Source organism: Oncorhynchus mykiss, chromosome 10 (assembly GCF_057628025.1).
Source record: "Oncorhynchus mykiss isolate SJ-2025 chromosome 10, ASM5762802v1, whole genome shotgun sequence".
Classification (NCBI taxonomy): Eukaryota; Metazoa; Chordata; class Actinopteri; order Salmoniformes; family Salmonidae; genus Oncorhynchus; species Oncorhynchus mykiss.
In genome coordinates, this window is record NC_143031.1 from 74,833,188 (window position 1) to 74,838,431 (window position 5,244).

Genomic DNA, 5,244 nt, shown 5'->3' on the forward strand with positions numbered 1-5,244 from the left:
TAGTATATTGCCTTGGGTTGGTCAGTGTTATTAGAGCAGTAGTATATTACCTTGGGGGGGTCAGTGGGGTGCCGTCCACCCATTTCCAAGTCCCCTCACTAACAGAGTCAGTCAGACCAATCCAGACTCTCTTCTTGAGTTTGAAGAGAAACTCCTGTTGTTGAGAGAGATAAGTATATATTAATATGTTTGATCATATCTACCCCTGCAATGCCATTTCTTCTCTCTCTCTTTCTGTCTCTGTCTCTCTCTCACTCTCACTCTCTCTCTCTCACCTGTTCCATATCACTGTTTATGATCACAAGGTCTGCTCCTCTCTTCAAACAGTCCTGTCTGCTCTCCTTCCAGGTTTTAGTCTCAGTAGACAGGAAGTACCAACTGGATTCAAACTTCTGCCAGCCTTCAGGACAGGTTTGTTCTACAAGATGAAAACATGCATTTCCTTCAATGTATCACGCTGGACACTTAATGACAGAATACAGACATACAATAATGTGCTTGGGATGAATGTTAACTCACTACAATTGGTAAGCTGGTCTCTCTCTTTAGTCAGGGTGTTGTAACTGGTCTGTAGCTGGTCTCTCTCTTTAGTCAGGGTGTTGTAACTGGTCTGTAGATGGTCTCTCTCTTTAGTCAGGTTGTTGTTACTTGTCTGTAGCTGGTTTCTCTCTTCAGTCATGGCATTGTAACTGGTCTGTAGCTGGTTTCTCTCTGTTGAGTTGTGATGACCAATGACTCCATCTGTATAAGGGAAGAGTTATTCAAACATGTAACTACCAAACCATTTATGGATAAGTATGATTAAGTATGCTACTTAAGTCTCAGTAAAAACATACTAAACTTACAGTAGACAGACAGGCCTATGATCCCAGCCAGTAGGAGAACACACAGCAGCCCCAGACACACTGCAGCAACTCCAGAGGGTCTCTTCCACCACTGAACATGTACTGAATCACACATTATTAAAGTAAGATCTTTAGTAATGTGTATTACTGTATCATCTAGGAATGGGACGAATAAAGGTATAGAAATACTGGGTAATCTCACCTGTTTAATATATATTGTGTGTGTGTGTGTGTGTGTTCGTGGAATCGTACCTGAAGCAACAATTCCATCTCTTGGACTAGGCTTGAAGGCTCCTACATTGGAATATAATTGGCCATCGATGTCTGTGTTCTTCATAGCATCAGGCTCATCGTTATTAAATCCATCTGGGATTTCATAGACTCCCTTTGACATCTTAACACACTTGTGGTCAAATACAGTAACTTCTACTTCTTACCTCAACTCTAATGTGCATCTAGCTGTGTTGTCTCCCTGTGCTGTTCTGCGTCTGTGTGACTTTTTAGGTAGTGAAACTCCTTATCAGTCAACCACAGTGGATGACAAATTGTGAAATCAACACAACACTGGCCACCATGTGACTTCCACCAGCCTTAGTTTGATAATATACATTATGTGACTCTATATCATGATATATGATGTATGTGTGAATTCACAGGGTCACAATTTTGTATCTGCTAAAATAAATTGGGATCCTGTTAATTGACATATACACTACATATATCATGACTGAGTTTACAGCATCCCTAGCCTTCAAATGGAGAACACATTATGGATCTCACTCTGACTGGAGGTGTAGGGGGGAGTTGCCCTTAGATGCTGATCTTGTTCAGTTGTATATTTATTCCACAAATGGTTAAGGTTGGGATTGAGGGAAAGTAACCTGATCAAAGATCTGTACTTAGGGGAAACTTCCCCCTGTGTTGTGACCGGCCACCAATGGCCATGTAAGGGTCTATGCTCTATCTATGCTGACTGTGAAGAGTTACTCAGAATGAAAAAGCAGAAGATCTGACAATATCTCCATAGTTTCAGTTTGACAGATTTAAGAGGAAGAAGAATAAAAACCCTTCACATGTATTATGATAAAACGTTCATATTTCCACCCTGTCTTTCAAATCAAATCAAATCAAATGTTATTTGTCACATACACATGGTTAGCAGATGTTAATGCGAGTGTAGCGAAATGCTTGTGCTTCTAGTTCTGACAATGCAGCAATAACCAAGGAGTAATCTAGCTAACAATTAAAAAACTACTACCTTATACACAAGTGTAAAGGGATAAAGATTATGTACATAAAGATATATGAATGAGTGATGGTACAGAGCGGCATAGGCAAGATGCAGTAGATGGTATCGAGTACAGTATATACATATGAGATGAGTATGTAAACAAAGTGGCATAGTTTAAAGTGGCTAGTGATACATGTATTACATAAAGATGCAGTAGATGATATAGAGTACAGCATATACATATACATATGAGATAAATTATCTAGGGTATGTAAACATTATATTAAGTAGCATTGTTTAAAGTGGCTAGTGATATATTTTACATCAATTCCCATTATTAAAGTGGCTGGAGTTGAGTCGGTGTGTTGGCAGCTGCCCCTCAATGTTAGTGGTGGCTGTTTAACAGTCTGATGGCCTTGAGATAGAAGCTATTTTTCAGTCTCTCGGTCCCAGCTTTGATGCACATGTACTGACCTCACCTTCTGGACGATAGCGGGGTGAACAGGCAGTGGCTCGGGTGGTTGTTGTCCTTGATGATCTTTATGGCCTTCCTGTGACATCGGGTGGTGTAGACAGACAGGCCTAGGTGTCCTGGAGTAGGTGTCCTGGAGGGCAGGTAGTTTGCCCCCGGTGATGCGTTGTGCAGACCTCACTACCCTCAGGAGAGCCTTACGGTTGTGGTCGGAGCAGTTGCCGTACCAGGCTGTGATACAGCCCGACAGGATGCTCTCGATTGTACATCTGTAGAAGTTTGAGTGCTTTTGGTGACAAGCTGAATTTCTTCAGCCTTCTTCACGATGCTGTCTGTGTGGGTGGACCAATTCAGTTTGTCTGTGATGTGTACGCCGAGGAACTTAACTGACTACCCTCTCCACTACTGTTCCATCGATGTGGATAGGGGGATGTTCCCTCTGCTGTTTCCTGAAGTCCACAATCATCTCCTTAGTTTTGTTGATGTTGAGTGTGAGGTTATTTTCCTGGCACCACACTCCGAGGGCCCTCACCTCCTCCCTGTAGGCCGTCTCGTCGTTGTTGGTAATCAAGCCAACCACTGTTGTGTCGTCCGCAAACCTGATGATTGAGTTGGAGGCGTGCGTGGCCACGCAGTCGTGGGTGAACAGTGGGTCTGGCGACGAATATGTAGCGAGGGCGAGCCGACTAGAGCATACATGTCGCAGTGGTGGGTGGTATAAGGTGATTTGGTAACAAAACGGATGGCACTGTGATAGACTGCATCCAGTTTGCTGAGCAGAGTATTGGAAGCTATTTTGTAGATGACATCGCCAAAGTCGAGGATCGGTAGGATAGTTAGTTTTACTAGGGTAAGTTTGGCGGCGTTAGTGAAGGAGGCTTTGTTGCGAAATAGAAAGCCGATTTCTAGATTTGATTTTGGATTGTAGATGAGTCTGGAAGGAGAGTTTACAGTCTAACCAGACACCTAGGTATTTATAGTTGTCCACATATTCCAGGTCGGAACCGTCCATGGTGGTGATGCTATTCGGGCGGGCGGGTGCGGGCAGCGAACGGTTGAAAAGCATGCATTTGGTTTTACTAGTGTTTAAGAGAAGTTGGAGGCCACGGAAGGAGTGTTGAATGGCATTGAAGCTCATTTGGAGGTTAGTTAGCACAGTGTCCAAGGAAGGGTCAGAAGTATGCAGAATAGTGTTGTCTGCGTAGAGCAAGAGCAGCAACATTGATATATACAGAGAAAAGAGGCGGCCCGAGAATTGAACCCTGTTGTACCTCCATAGGGACTGCCAGAGGTCCGGACAACATGCCCTCCGATTTGACACACTGAACTCTTTCTGCAAAGTAGTTGGTGAACCAGGCGAGGTAGTCATTAGAAAAACCAAGGCTATTGAGTCTGCAGATAAGAATACAGGGATTGACAGAGTCGAAAGCCTTGGCCAGGTCGATGAAGACAGCTGCACAGTATTGTCTTTTATCGATGGCAGTTATGATATCATTTAGTACATTTTTTATTTGTATCTTTATTGAACTATGCAAGTCAGTTATTAAGAACAAATTCTTATTTTCAATGACGGCCTAGGAACAGTGGGTTAACTACCTTGTTCAGGGGCTGAGCGACAGATCTTTATCTTGTCAGCTCAGGGATTTGAACTTGCAACCTTTCGGTTATTAGCTCAACGCTCTAACCACTAGGCTGCCCCATTGAGCGTAGCTGAGGTGCACCCGTGACCGGCTCGGAAACAGGATTGCACAGCGGAGAAGGTACGGTGAGATTCGAAATGGTCATTGATCTGTTTATTAACTTGGCTTTCGAAGACTTTAGATGGGCAGGATCGATATAGGTCTGTAACAGTTTGCTTCTATGGTGTCACCCCCTTTGAAGAGGGTGATGACCACGGCAGCTTTCCAATCTTTAGGGATCTTGGACGATACGAAAGAGAGGTTGAACAGGCTGGTAATAGGGGTTGCAACAATGGCGGCGGATAGTTTTAGAAAGAGAGGGTCCAGATTGTCTATCCCAGCTGATTTGTAGGGGTCCAGATTTTGCAGCTCTTTCAGAACATCAGCTGACTGGATTTGGGAGTTACATCACAAACGATTAACAAATTTGACAGCATTGCTTGCTATTGGAGTTTTAGGCTGGGTTTCTATATAACACTTTGACATCGGCTGATGAAAAAGGGCTTTATAAATACATTTGATTGAAATTTGATTTCCCACCGACCGTTTCTACATTCTCAAAAATATAATTATTGTTTAATTCTTCAATTTTGTGGATGTAGTTTTGTGGATGCGTTTTGGCAGGGGAAGATCCTTGTCTCACATAGGTTTCTTTCCCCTCACACTTGCCAAACCCAAAGTTTCTACAAGGTATTTATGACCATCATAAAACCTGTGATGGGAGAGAGAGTGAGAGAGAATGGCTGTGATATACACACAAAAGGGCACCTTGTGACACCTTTGGCATATTGAGCAAGGCCTGGGTCTTTCTTTCTATGTAGGTCTACTATACATTAAGTCTCTGCTTCTAGAATTAATGTGGTGGTCTTCCAACATGGCCACCAGGAGGTGTCGTACATCAACTGCAAGACCTCTATACGTTAAGTCTCTGATTCTAGTGATATCTCTGTCTCTGAGTCATCAGTGTGTCTCTGTCTGTGTGACTGATGTATCAAATCAAATTGTATTTGTGACATA

General features: G+C 43.0%; 1 non-coding gene across 1 annotated transcript; it reads right to left on the reverse strand.

Annotated features, from left to right (window-relative positions):
* Positions 1–280: 280 nt before the first annotated feature.
* LOC118966651 (uncharacterized) lies at positions 281–1,603 on the reverse strand. The gene is made up of 3 exons (XR_016483941.1): positions 846–1,603; positions 520–741; positions 281–418 (listed from the first exon to the last, which is right to left on the reverse strand). It is a non-coding gene; the product is annotated as an uncharacterized LOC118966651 (transcript).
* Positions 1,604–5,244: the final 3,641 nt, after the last annotated feature.